The sequence below is a fragment of the Nipponia nippon genome, unplaced genomic scaffold (assembly GCF_047370975.1).
Source record: "Nipponia nippon isolate SJK-2023a ecotype South Korea unplaced genomic scaffold, ASM4737097v1 scaffold_2, whole genome shotgun sequence".
Lineage (NCBI taxonomy): Eukaryota > Metazoa > Chordata > Aves > Pelecaniformes > Threskiornithidae > Nipponia > Nipponia nippon.
In genome coordinates this window covers 123,323,056-123,336,752 of record NW_028262336.1, presented here as the reverse complement: position 1 = coordinate 123,336,752, position 13,697 = coordinate 123,323,056, and the positions used below count along the sequence as shown (strand labels likewise).

Genomic DNA, 13,697 nt, shown 5'->3' with positions numbered 1-13,697 from the left:
TATGTGAAACATTTTAGTGCCCAATTCTCTTTTTGCAGATCGGCTCTGCCATTAAATACAAAAGGGATATTTGGCTAGGTGTGCAGGGGTAACATACAACTCCTGAAGCATAAGAAACAAGTTCCATCGTAAGATAACAAATTGATACCCTCTGTAACAGTCATAAAAGGCAAAATTTGGGGGTAAACTGCTCCACTGGGATTTGTCCAGACTACATCTAGCAATCACCAGGGCTGCTACAGACATCAGGGTTTCTTGAGCTGCCGCTGCCCTGTCAGAAGGCTGCACGCAGCAAAACGTTTGGCTGGGTCATAAGACCTAAAGCAGAAAAACACAGTTAACAAAAGCGTCCACCTGCACAAGGGACACGCGACTGCTGCTCCTCCCCCACAAAACAAACTGCATCCTTAGCGCACGGTTTAATGAGTCAAGAGGCTTCAGCAACAAGCTGGAGGACTTCTGCCTTCTGCTGTGCACCTGGCCGCTTATTTTTAGTGTCGTGTTGCAAATGCTCTAAACCAGCTCACTAAACCTGATCCTGGTTTTAGAAAGCCACACAACTGCAAACCTCCTCCGCGTCCACCCCGAGCCCCAGAAAAGCACACACGGGGCGGGGAAGGTGCGCGACACCCCGATTAAGGCACCGATAGCTCGCTGTGCCGCTCCAGATAGTTGTGTTGGCATGAGCGGGAACGGCGTACTGTGGCACAGGAGGGCAAGGGGCAAAAGATAACACCAAACTCCTTAAACCAGCAATGCCACCAAAGCCTCTGCGACTTCATTTGCTGAGAGCGCAAAGCGGTGAGCTGAGGTACTACACCTCCAGGGAATGCACACCCAAGGCGGCTCTACTGGGTACAGAACAACTCTCATATATCCAGAATCTGAGGGTAAGACAACAGCTCCGCTTTGAGCAGGGTAGCTTAAACAGCCAGCTTCACACCTCTACGCTGAAAAACCTCTTCTCTAGACCCACTAAAACATGAAAAACATCTCACCTGGAGAGCCCTAGGCCTTGTGTATGAAGAGCAAAGTTCAGAAGAGATTCTGGGTCATGCAACTCAGGAGGTAAAGCGATGGATCCTCGCCTGTCCATTTTAAAATCTTTGCAAGAGCAGCATAATGCGATCTCTTTCATAAAGTCGTGCAAGAGGAAGCCAAGGGCTGTAAGAGTAGCCACGGAATTCATCCTAAGGAAGCAGCCTCGTGTAAACCTGACCTATGTGGACTGGGGCCAAGACATAAAGGTTAGCTGCTTACTAGCAGTCCACTAAATTACATCCTTAGGACGCTGCATGTAAATAACTTGACAGAACAGAGCAAGTGAAACCATGTGAGTGGAAACTTGGCCAGGAACCCGAGATACTGTTGCTCCCACTTTTCCAGTGAGGTATTTGCAGAGAAACAGCAAAAACCAAAAAATAATCAGGAAAGATACAGAACAGGCTAAAGAAAGTACAGAAAAGCTAAAAGTTTGGGTAAACACCAGAGCCCAAGGTGAGGAAGAGGATCAAACCCAGGGAATTCCGGCACAGGAGATGCCACCAAATGCTGCTCTCCTCGGTGGTGCGTGCTTTTTCACAGCGCAGTGTTACTTACCCAAAGGAAGTGGTTTGCGCGCGTTAAGGAATGCTCCGGCTGTAACTCTGTCGTTTAGGTACTCACGCTGCCAAAGCTTGTATTTTAAGCTGAATCATATAGGACACAACATATAATTTTGCACCACTGCATCCAAATAGCCGGAAAACCCGAGAACACTAGCACGCATAATCAGGGACTCCAGCCTATCAATTTAGTTGCAGGACTTTCTTAGAAAATAAATAATGGTGCATAACCTGACACAAAATTCCAGTTGTTAAAATTAAATGTTTACCTGTGTTTATGACTTTCACACCCTCACGGTCTCCAACACTTTTTCGTACAAACCTCAAAACGTAAACAGCGGCAAGGAAGAGTGTTGGAAGACCGCCGTAACTGAAGGCTTACATTGCCTTTGTTACAGCGTTCATTGTTTCCAAAATGTATTCTTTCCATAATGATATTTTTAGTGGGCTTTTCATTTCAGTAGAGTTTATATGACCCTTCAAAAAAAACTCCCTGCTGCCTCCCCCTTTTTGTTTTAAAGCAGTAAAAGGTAGTACCACGCTTGAGGATTTGCCAGCTCATGGACTGCTTGCCTGGCAGCGGCACACGCATCGGCTGAACGTATCAGTTACCAACTCAGGTTTACCACTGCACAACAAAAATAGACCTTCCCAGGATTGGTGGCAACACAGCGAGGTCCACACCCTGCACAAACCGGGCGTGACACCTCGACCTCCTTTATGCAATAGAGGGTTTTATCCAGTTTTGTGCTGAACAGGGCAGTGCACACACAAAGTACACCTGAACCAGCACAACCCAAGTGTTCTCATGTTCCACGTGGAAGCATTCAGGTGCACCCGTTGTGTATATCAAAGCTACAACACAGCTGAAGGATTTACTCAGCCCTGGAGCCCGTCTGAGTCATGTTTGCATGCCACTCTCCAGCAACCCGTGGGTGGGGAAGGCTCCTCATCCTCAGTGCAGTGCTGCAATCTGCCAGACAGCTCTGCACGCGTTAGGACCAAGCACAGCTATTATTTTTAAATCAGGAAATACTTATCTGATGAAAACTGAAGCTGCTTAGGTGGTTCTGGACAGTTGCATATATGCTCTCAAGAGAAATGTGGCCTACCTGCAACCCTATGGTCTTCAGTGGTCACCCTGGCCCACCCCACCTTAAGAGGTATCTCTATACATAGGTAAGAAACAGCTGCAGAACTTTTGAGTCTCCTGTTTAGCACGTTTCCCCCACTGCTAGCGTGCCTTCCCAAAAGAGAGCTTCCCACAACTGCAATCTCTTGTACTCAAACTACCCGCAGTTTTTCCAAGGCCCATCACAGTGCCCTGATTCACACTTTTAAGCCCCCTATTCCGATGCCCTTCTCCAATACCTACAATAAAAGGAATTTCCTGTTTCAGTATTAGATGAGCTCTCATTTAAATTCAAGGGAGTTAAAATATCTGGAAGAAGCAGTTTTTCTCTCTACTATAATGGTTCTTTCAGATACCGGTTCTTATGAACAAGGGACTTGCAGCAGCCTGCACACCCTTTCCTGTTGAGTGCTACTGAACTGCTGCCATGTTTCAGTCGAAGAACACGTCCATGCTACCTGAAGAGGTTCTTGACTGCTCTTGGAGCGCTCTTCTTGTGCTGAAAGATAAAACAAGTTAACACTTTATAATTAGTCGCAAGAATGATTTTCAGGGAAGCTTTACAAACTTTTTTGGCTATGCAGGAATACTAGGTTCTTCCAGAAATCAGTTTAACGGCTGCCTCCCCACAATGTCACGGAGAACACTCAAGGCACAGAAGCCTTCCACTCTTACCTATGTTTTTCCAAGCTCTCCCTTTTTAAGAACAAAGTCGACGACGCAATGTATTTTTCTGTATTGTTAAGATACTTGAAAACAGTTAACATGATACAAAAGTACTTACGTGTTCTACCCAGCTGCATTCACTCTCTCACTTTCACCTTGCAGCTCCGGTAACTCTTTGGGAAATAGCTCCATGGGAGACAATTACAAACAAAAAACCTGCATACCAGCTTCTTCAGCCTCCAGAATCTGAGCAGCACCTTCAATGTGAAAAGCGTTCACACCCCTCCCCCACCGGCTTTGAAGCAAGCAGTTGGTCAGTGACACTTCAACTCTCCCCCTTCCTCCAAGGGGACCGTGGACAACCAAGTTTTATAGCTGGCAGAATTAAGAAAATGGGATTTTGAAACAAAACTTACATGCCAAGACTAGCATAGATCGTATCAATCACCCTTAGAAACCATATTCCACTCCCTGACTGAATGCATATGAAAATCTTTTCATCCAGCTAATTTGCATGATGTAAGGCTTGACAACATGCAAGAACCAAGACAACCCCAACATCCTGCCAGCTCTCCACGCTGCACTGGCAGGGATGTCGACACCATGAGAGCAGATCATCAGACGCCTTAAAAATTACATTATCACGTAATACATTTGTACACTTAATCTCGTAACTTTGTGTATTCCTCCTGCAGACTGTTGAGCTGGCTTTGGTATACGATCCAGTGAAGGCTCAATTTAGAGCATCCAAATCCCTGAAGTTTTCATTAAGAGCAAGAACTTGTCAGAATGAGAGCTGGAGTATGAAGCCAGGTTTCTACATACGAACTCAGATTAAGCAATTTCTTCTCTGAGCAAAGGCATCGCACATTCCTACCTATCCTCACCTTCCGCATGCCTCCTGCGGGCCTTCCAGCTGCTTCTCCTGGTCTTCAGGACACTGACTTGTTGCTTACCTGAGTGCACTGTGACCAAAATCACTTCAGTAACAAAGACAATCCATAGTTTCTGCAGTATAGGATGTCGGCATAGTGGTCCATGTATAGACAAACACAGGCTCAGGACCATACAGACACTGGAAGAAGTTTTCATTACCAGCATTAAACTAGAGTATACCCATGTATTTAAGAAATGCCACAGGCAGGCTTTCAATTCTACCGTCACCTCAAGTCTTTTCATATCAAATGCTGAGACAACACTTATTTCTGCAATAGGACTGTAAGCTTCTTGTGGATCTTACAATTAACACCTGCTGGGTCAGAAGAGACTCGGTCATTAGCTCCTTCAGGTGAGCAGAGTATCCAAGTCTGACACATGTAACACAAGCTTAATCATTAACATCTCTGACAACTTGTGATCAATGAGTATAATCCATACACTGACAAGTATCAGACACCCCCAAACTGATGGAAGTGAATTATACACGCAGACAAAACTGTTTTACTTGTCTCTTGCATCAGGCATTCATTTGGGTAGTTTCTGAAGTCAATTCCTTTTTTCTACATTTCAATCTGCTACAGCAGCTCTTCGCTGAGACATCAGTGGCATCTACATCTTCAGATAAAGAAACACAGTATAAACAATGAAATAAATTTATCTGCAAAGCAGGACACATCCTTGTCTCCTCCCCAGAGCAGCAGCACTGACACAAGGGGGAAGGGGAGGACGAGAGGGAATCAATGCAGGTGAAACAAATTGCTTCTAAACCAGTTTAAAGAACAAAGCATACTGTCATTAGGTCAGCAGACATCTCTTGCGTGAAGATTTCACACATTTCCTGCCAGTTATAGAAAAGACAAGCAAGCCCCCTCCCCCCAGTTATCCCACTGCAATACTCACTGTCATTACCTGGTATCAGCCACACAGATATAAGCACAGGCTTAAAGCCTACAGCAGGCAACTGTTGTGACAAAAGTCATCATGCCACCACCCCCTTTTTTCGCCCACAGAACACCGAATCTAAAGGTATCTGCATAGAGAAGAATCAGATGTAGAAAAGAAATAATGGGGGCTGTACTTGTAATTCAGAATTTTTCAGATGTATGCAACTATTCCTAAAAGTTATAGCAGCAACAGAGCATTACACTCCCTCCGCTTCTTTTCTTCAGTGATCAATATGGCAAAACTGGGCAAGCTGGGGGTGGGGAGAAGCACCTCCTGTCCCAGGACACCGGGCACTTTACAGGAAGGCAAGCAGCTGGTTCAGGTTCTTCAACTGGAGGGAGCTGGATTTAAAGAGATGAAAGAATGGCATATTGCTGTAATATCAACAAATCTCAAAAGGCTCAAGGTTCAGATTAAGTAACTGCATCGCAGAACACCTCATGACACCATTCCTCCATCATTCAAATGTATCCTTGGGGTAAACAAACTACTATACCCATGCAGTTATTGTAAGGCAATATCCTGAGCCAATGCATTGTACTTACCTCCAGGAGGAGCCAAAGTATGAAATAAAAACTTGTAACCCCAATTTTTGTGAGCTATACCACTACTGGACTTCAGCCAAGACTTCCAGCAAGCCTGCAAAACTCTTCACAACTCTTTTCAAGGGAGAATCTTCTTAAAGTAATAAAGCACTTTATTTCACAGGAATCAGCTGTAACTAGAAATGGTGTTATTTCACAAACCATGCAATAATTTGAGTATCCTCCCTCCCAGTTTTGAGCAAAGATCTTCCACACGTTATTTCAGGGAACTCCAGTCCTCTTAAGCCTAACAGAGATTTAATTGATCTCCCATTTGCTGAATGGATCACTTCCCATTCCCCGACACAGAAACAAGCACAAACAGGAATGATGTTCAGAAAAGTCTACAACCTGCTGCTCAAAATCTAGCCTACTTCCTACAAGCCAGCCAGAGGGTATGCTGAGACCCAGACAGCACCTACAGCCGGCTAAGCCATGCCACCACTAGACAGCAAGTACAGGTAAGAAAGCAGGGAAGCAAGTTAGCCTGGCTGCTCCCATACCATGCTGAGAGGTCTTGCACCATTTTGTCCATTCTGTCAGCTTTCTCAAGGCTGATGTATGTCTCTATGGTCATACTGAGGACAGCTGCCTTTCGGAGGGAGCAAAGCTCCTCCTGCTGGTCACACTAAGCCACATACCTACGGCAGCCAAACGCTATTCGTGCAGTTGTCAAGACAGAAGCCACAACCCTTAAAAAAGGCCCAAATCAGCAAGCACAGGCTGTCACCTGCTGGGTGACAAGGGCGCGTCCCAGCCTGCTCCCTGCCGAGGGCCTCCCCCACCAAGGCCAGGCCCAGAGTCGGGCTCTGCTCCTCAAACCAGCCCATGCTTCACCCCAGCCAAAGCCCTCGGCACCTACACCCCCCCCCCGCGGGGCCCCTCTCCCCGCAGGGCACCAGGGGCACAGCCCCGAGGCCACCGGAGCCGCCCAGCTTCCCCGCCACACACCCAGCCCCCTGCCCCTCCACACCCAGCCGGGCCCGCACCGCAGCCGCCTGCCCTCACAGCCACGACCGGCACCTTCCCCCCGCCCGCCCCAGCCCCACCTCAGCCGGCGCCGCTCCCGCGCCGCCGCGGCCCGCCCGCCTCAGGGCCCCGCTGCCGGGGGCGCAGGGAGCCCCTGCTCCGGCCTGCGAAGGGGGCGAGCCCCGGGAACGGACTCCCACCTCGCTGCCGCCACGGAGAGGCACTGCCCCACCGAGGGCCGGCGGGCGCCAAGGGACAACCGGCCGCTACGCGATGTCCTTCGGGGCCCTCCGCAACCCGCCGTGCCCCCTCAGCCTCCTCCTTCTCTCTCGCCCCGCCGCGCCCCCTCAGCCTCTTCCTTCTCTCTCGCCCCCCCGTACAGGCTCTTTCCACCCCCTGAGCCAACGCCTGGCTCCCACCCTCCCTCTTTCTCCGACATCTTAACCCGGTTCCCCGGCCGCTCCTCCCGAGCTAAAAGCATCCCACGCCATCAACATGGCGGCCGCCACCACCTCCGCCCCCCACCTCCCGCCCCCCACCGCGGCCGCGCGGCGCGGTGCCTGCCGGGAGATGGAGTTCCCGCTCCGCGCTCCGCCGCGGCGTCTCCTCTCGAGAAACTACAAACCCCAGAAGCCCCCGCTGCCGGCTGGCGCCAGCCAATGGGAAGGCGGCGGCGCGGCCGCTCGCCCCGCCCCGGCGGGCGAGAGGGGTGATGTCATCGCCCAGCGGGCGGCCGCGGGGGCGCCGCCGCTCATTGTGCTCCGCCGGTGCCGCCTCCCGCTGCCGCTGCCAGCGCCGGCCACGGTGGGGGGGCCCCGCTCCTGCTCCCGCTCCGGCCCCCAGGCACCGGCCCGGGGCGGCCCTACTCCTGCACCAGCCCCGGGGGGGCCGCCCTGCAGCGGGGGCGGCCCTGCGGCCAGCCCCGAAGGGAGTTGACTTGCACTGAGCTCCGCTGCGCCCATCCCGGGCGGGGGCGGGGGGGGGGGCTGTCCTGCGCCGCGGGTGGGTCGGCACCCGTCCCGGGGGGCTGCGCTGCACGGGGAGGGGGGCTCAGCACCTATTCCCCAGCGGGGCTGCCTTGCGCCCAAGCCCGCTGCACCCATCGCGGGGAGCTGCCCTGCGCCCGCCCCCGGGGGGCTGCACCGCGGCGGGGGCGGCCCAGCGCCCACCCCCGGGCGTGGGGGGGCTGCACCGCACCCAGCCCCGCTGGCCCCGTCGTGGGGCGGCCCGCGGCTGTCAGCCTTCTCCCATCGCCGGTGACCGGCTCCCGGCTCCCGCCTCGTTTTATGGTTGTGGAGAGGGAGGAAAAATCCCACACCAGGTGAGTTCCGCGCTCCTCTTCTTTTTGTGTGTGTTCCCCCCCCCTTCCCCCTCCCCAAACCTCCCCATCTCCCGACGCCCTTCCCCGCACGGTGCCCTCCCCAGCGGGGAGAAGCGCTGCCGAGCGGGGCTGCGCCGCCTTCCCCCGGCATTGCTAAAAAGAGGGGGGACCCCCCCAAAACCAAACCTAAATGACAGAAATACCGGGGAGCTGCGTGCCCCTCCCCGCCCTCCGGGCCCGGCGACCGGTGCGGCCGCGTCCCGCAGCCCCCGGGAAACTCCCGCAACTTCGGGATGCTCCGGGCGCCCCGAAATAGCGCGGTCCTGGGGGCGGGCGGCGGCGGGGAGCCCTGTCCCGTTACCACAGCGGGAAACGGGATGGATTTTTAATTGCTGTCGTTAAGTGCCTGCGAGACCCTGGGGAAAAAAAATAAATGCAATCTTTTAAGAAGTCGGATAAGCGAGGTTTGTTTTAGGGTGGTTTTTTGGGGCGCTGGTGTGCTACCTCATGCGGCTTCTTGTGTTGCGACACCCCCATTCCTCCCCTTTTTTCAGGGAAATGGGACAGATTTGAATCAAATGGGCTCTCGATTCCAGCTGCGTGCAGTCGGTCCAGGTTTCTTTTCCAAGTCATGTCATGAGCGTGCATCTTAAACGCTGTCGGTTGGACAGCCCGATGGTTTATTTTAACTTTCAAACTACCACTCTGTTTTCCCTTTCATCATAAATACAAGAAGTGCGTATATTTTAAACTTTTTAAGAATGTTGTGTTTCAGCAGAGCTTTGCTTTAGTGTGGCTTTTTTATTTGTTTCCCTGTTCCTTGCCGTTTGCGAGATGCAATTCAGATCTTTACTTGAACAGTGCTATGATATTAGTGCAAGATACTACATTTTTTTTCCCTTAGTGCATCACATCACAGGAGGTTTTTCCCCTTCTATAACTACATTATCACTGCAATTGCTCGTGGACCCCAGGCATCTGATTTTGTGCTGGTGGCAGGGAAATGCGTGTACGCAGCGGGGTCCTGCTCGCCTCAAATCTGTCAGCATCTTTCGGTGCCCTTTAAAGTTAATCCGCTCCAAAGCCCGACTTGGAGGCTGTTCTGCGAGCAGGAAGGGAGCGTGCAGCTGAGCTGATATTTTATTTTTTTTTTTTTTCCTTTCCCTCTGCTGTATATTTGCTTCTGCGCTTCTCTTGTGTAACTGGCACTGTGTGTCCTCTGGCAGGCTCCCTGGAATCCCGGCGCTGGGGGACGGGTGACATGAGTGCCGTGGGGACAATGAAACTCCCTGTTTGGTTTGATCAAAGCGTTTGTAAACACCAAGGCGGTAGTTGGGGTGTCCGTATGCAATGCGCGGCCTTTTGCAGCCTCCCCTCTTCAGGTGGGATAAACGTGCTGCATCCACACCTCCTCCCTGCTTTTATTTTATCTGTGTTTTTTCCTTCCTTCCTCTTTGTTACTGACTCAAAGGGGAAGAATAACCCTGCGTGCAGGAGTTGCCTTTGTTTGGTTGGTCTTTTTTTAACATTTTTATTTCCTGGAATGGCATTTTCCCGTTTATTTTACAAGGGAGGGAACGGCTAATCTAATAGAGGGTTTCCCATCTTGGCTGTAAAAACAGAAGTTTTACAGCAGTGATTTTGTTAGCTATGGAGAGAAGGCACTGGAAATGAAGTGATAATTTGAAAGCGTAGCCTGGGAATTGTTCTGGGAAATATTGATACAGAAGTTGTGGAGAACAAGCAGGGAATCCATGGCCAGGGATTTTTTAGTTTAAAAGTAATGAAATTTTTGAGATGTCCCTCTTTTGAATTCTGCTTTCATCTTTGTATGTGTATATATCTTTACAAATATGTGTTAGTATTTATGCTTGTTTTATTATTTTTCCAAATTATCAAACTTATTGAATGAGACTCGTGACAATGTTGTCTTGCATACTAGTGTTTTCAAGCTATATTATACTACTGCAAGGAGCAGATTAAAAGTGTAGCTCAGAAATCTACACTATTAATAAAGGTGAAATTTTGCCTTGCAGTGACAGAAATACAGACGCATAAAAATTGACCAAAAACTGCAAATCATTCAATAGATGAGTGATTGCTGTGAAAAAGCACAGATGAACTAAGGGGCCTTTCCTCTTGAGTAATTTGAGTCCTGATCCTGCAAAGACCGAAATGCGATGTATGCATTTACTGTGATTCAAGAAGTCCTTGAGATGCCAATTGCTGGCAGCAGAGAGACTACCCCAGGAAGGCAGCACTGAATATTTCCTCTAGTCTTTTACTTTTTCCCCCAATTTCTTACTAGTGTCCAGTGTCTGAAAGGGGATTCAGGGTTCAATGGTCTCGTGGTCATACCCTGCACGTTTTTTTTTGTATTTTAGTCCTGTTCTTAGTCAAGTTGAGTTTGATGCTGTCTATTGGCCTCTTAGCAAAGCCAGAAATCACGTCTTTGTACATTGGCTTTATCAGCATCACCTATGTGCCCTGCGCTGTATTAAATTGCCCATCCCAGAACTGTTGCAGAAAGAGGTTCAAGCTCTCCTGGGGCACTTGGGTGTCTCCCAACCTCATGCATGGGGGGACCCAAAGACTGGTGAGATGAGGGGAACCTGGAAGAGCCAGAGCTGGGACAGACTTGCTGCCTCTTAAGCTTCACTTTCTTCTCTGCTCCAGAGCTGCGCTATGAGAGGACAGTGATTTTTGTTGCCTGGAGTTGGGGTCTAGTGAGGCAGTTGGAGTTTTGAAGGGAGAAGTGGATGGATGAAGAAGGCTCTTGGGGGGGAACTGAGCAGTTGCTTCCCAAACAGGCATGGGGAGGGAAGGTGAGAACTGAGGAGTGGGAGAAAGGTGTCTGCGAGCAAATGGAACCTTTGCCACCTTCCCAGGAAAGAGCTTTCCTCTGTTTGCTATCTAGGCTGTATGTTCCTCTTCCTCCTGGGCCCACGTGTGGGTGGTAGATGTTGCTTGCAGACTGAGCTGGAGCATTGGGGCTCTCTAACGCAAGCTGCAGAGCTCCTGGGTTTAGCTCTGGAGCTGGTCTCGTTCGGTCCTTGCCATGATAGCTAAGCTGGCATCCATCAGTTGGCAAATTGAGGCGCTTGCTCCAAGTCTTGTGGCGTGTCCCAGGCAGGTGTATCTGCAGCTGGGGTTTTTTGTGTGTGTGGTATGGGGTTGTTGGCATTTTCTTATTTTTACATAAAATATAGCCAAACAAGAAATTATAATAGCTGAGAATTAGATAAATTCCTTTTCTAATTTTAAGGTATATTGCCTTTTCTTAGGGCAGGACCAACAGTTTGAGTGCAAGCCTTGCTCTTGGCAAGTACAGAAAGAGGAGTGGGGAATGTGCCAGGAGCCAGTTCATGCGTATTGCCAAATAACCATCCAGGCAATGCAGAAGTTTGAGAGATTCGTTGCAGTAGGGTGGCTAGCATGGCAGGAGAGCAGAAAGTAGCCCAGGGTGGGCATACCTCACAGTGATGAGGCTGTTTAAACCAAGACACCTGCATGGATGCTTGCAAGACTTTGGAGCAGGAGATTTAGGAGACAATAAAATCATCTTCTGTATTACAGACGGGTTTCTGACACCAAAAATGTCAACCCTTGGGGCAGAGATGCTCAGCAAACAGCCCTGCTTTGGCTGGAGGACAGATGAGATGACCTAAGGCAATGTTTTGACTGACTCTCTAGTTTCCGTAATTTCATTTTGCAGCAAGTCATTTAGCTTCCTTCCCCCCCCAGTGATTCTGTCAATAACTAACTAAATCCTCATTTTATTTTTAATGGCTCTCTTACAGCATGAAACAACTGATCTGTCATGTTTGTCATATAACCCTGGTGCCTCTTGCTCAGCCTGTGCTTAAATCATGAATTTAAACTGGGAGGGTTGAGTCCAATATTCCTCAGGTGCTAATACATTGAATTAATTAGGGCAGAACAAGGATGAACTTGTCCCTTAAAATCATTGTCACTATTTAAAGAGAGGCAAGACCACATTAAAGTCTGGTGCTGTTACTGTAGTTTCATAACTAATCTGTGCTATTAAACATTGGCCCTGAATAAGGAATTAGTGAGATTTGTGTTATAATGTCATTTGATTTCACCCTGCGTAGATAAAAATCATTAGAGAGCTTTGTTGCGTTGAGCTGGGGATAGATATTTGGGTTGCGAACAGCTTGAGACTGAATTGCTATTTGTCATCTCGCCTCGCCTGGAGTTACTGTTCTCACTGCACTTCTCTGTATGCAGAGGTGCACTGCTCCCTAATATACTTAAGGCAAAATTTAAACCACCTCTTTAAACTAACCTAGCTATTAGTTTCCTGAGCTAATTAGGGAATACATGTACAAACAGAGGAGAAAACCTTCAGTAAGGTCTTGCCTTGCTCGATATAGATAGAGCTTCACGGAAATCTGCTGCTGTCCTTGTAAAGATCACAGGATACCCTGTTTATTTTCTTTCCTTTTAGCAGAAATGCTTTCTTCTAGGTACTGCTGAACTAAAAGTTAACTATAACCGTTAAGTAGCTGAATAGTGTTTTTCTTTTAGACCTTGAAAAGAGTAATGGGAAAGGGAAGAAAGAAGAGGAAGGGGAGGAAAGGCTGCGCTGGCATGAAAAAAGATGAGCTTGCACGTCGTTTCTCAAAAGGCTGTGTCCTGCAGGGTGAATTTAAAAGGGGAGGTGTAAAAAAAAAAAAAAAAAAAAATAAAAAGGTGTTAGAGATGCCAAAGTGTACAGAGGTCAAGCAGTGTTTGGGTAACTGTCCTGCTAAAGATGCTCTCCACGGAGAGAGGAACCTAATGCAGGGCCCCAGCAGCCTGAGCCGCTGCTGCGCTGTGCTGCTGCTTGTCCGTAATGAAGTTACCAAAAACTAAACTCTGCTTTTTTGATTAAGCAATAAGTCAGTTACTCAAAAGGCAGCATGTGTGCATTTAAAGTGGGAGTATTTCTTGATATAAATCCCTCCTATTATTTGCAAAAGAGAATCGCTGTGGAAGTACCATCCCATAGGCTGGTGCTGAGCCTTGATGCCACTTTGTTGGGAACAGTGAAGAAAATGAATCCGACTGCGTATGAGACTCTCGCATCCCGCAGTAGCCATCAGTTGTATGTGCTTTCCAGTGTTTTGGACCGAGCCCCTCACATTGGGGGGAAAAAAAAAAGTGAGCTTTTATTGCTTCAGGAGGAGGGATCTTACCTGGCTGTGGAAGTATGAGATCCCTCTCCAGAGTAATCAAGTGGTTAGAATTGTTCAGTTGGGAGGGATCTACAATGATCACCTAGTCCAACTGCCTGACCAATTCAGGGCTGACTGAAAGTTAAAGGATGTTGTTAAAGGCATTGTCCAAATGCCTCTTAAAGCACTGAGAGGCTTGGGGCATCGACCACCTCTCTAGGAAGCCTGTTCCAATGTCTGACCACCCTCTCGGTGAAGAAATGCTTCCTAATGTCCAGTCTGAACCTCCCCTGGTGCAGCTTTGAGCCATTCCCACGCACCCTGTCACAGGATCCCAGGGAGAAGAGCTCAGCACCT

At 49.1% G+C, this 13,697-nt stretch overlaps 1 protein-coding gene across 1 annotated transcript in view; it reads left to right on the top strand.

The window, feature by feature from the left end:
* Positions 1–7,577: 7,577 nt before the first annotated feature.
* RAB30 (RAB30, member RAS oncogene family) overlaps positions 7,578–13,697 on the top strand; it is a 54,135-nt gene continuing 48,015 nt past the window's right edge. The window contains exon 1 of the mRNA XM_087757453.1: positions 7,578–8,160. The gene's annotated coding sequence lies outside the window, so the exon portion shown is untranslated. The remainder of the gene's footprint in view (positions 8,161–13,697) is intronic.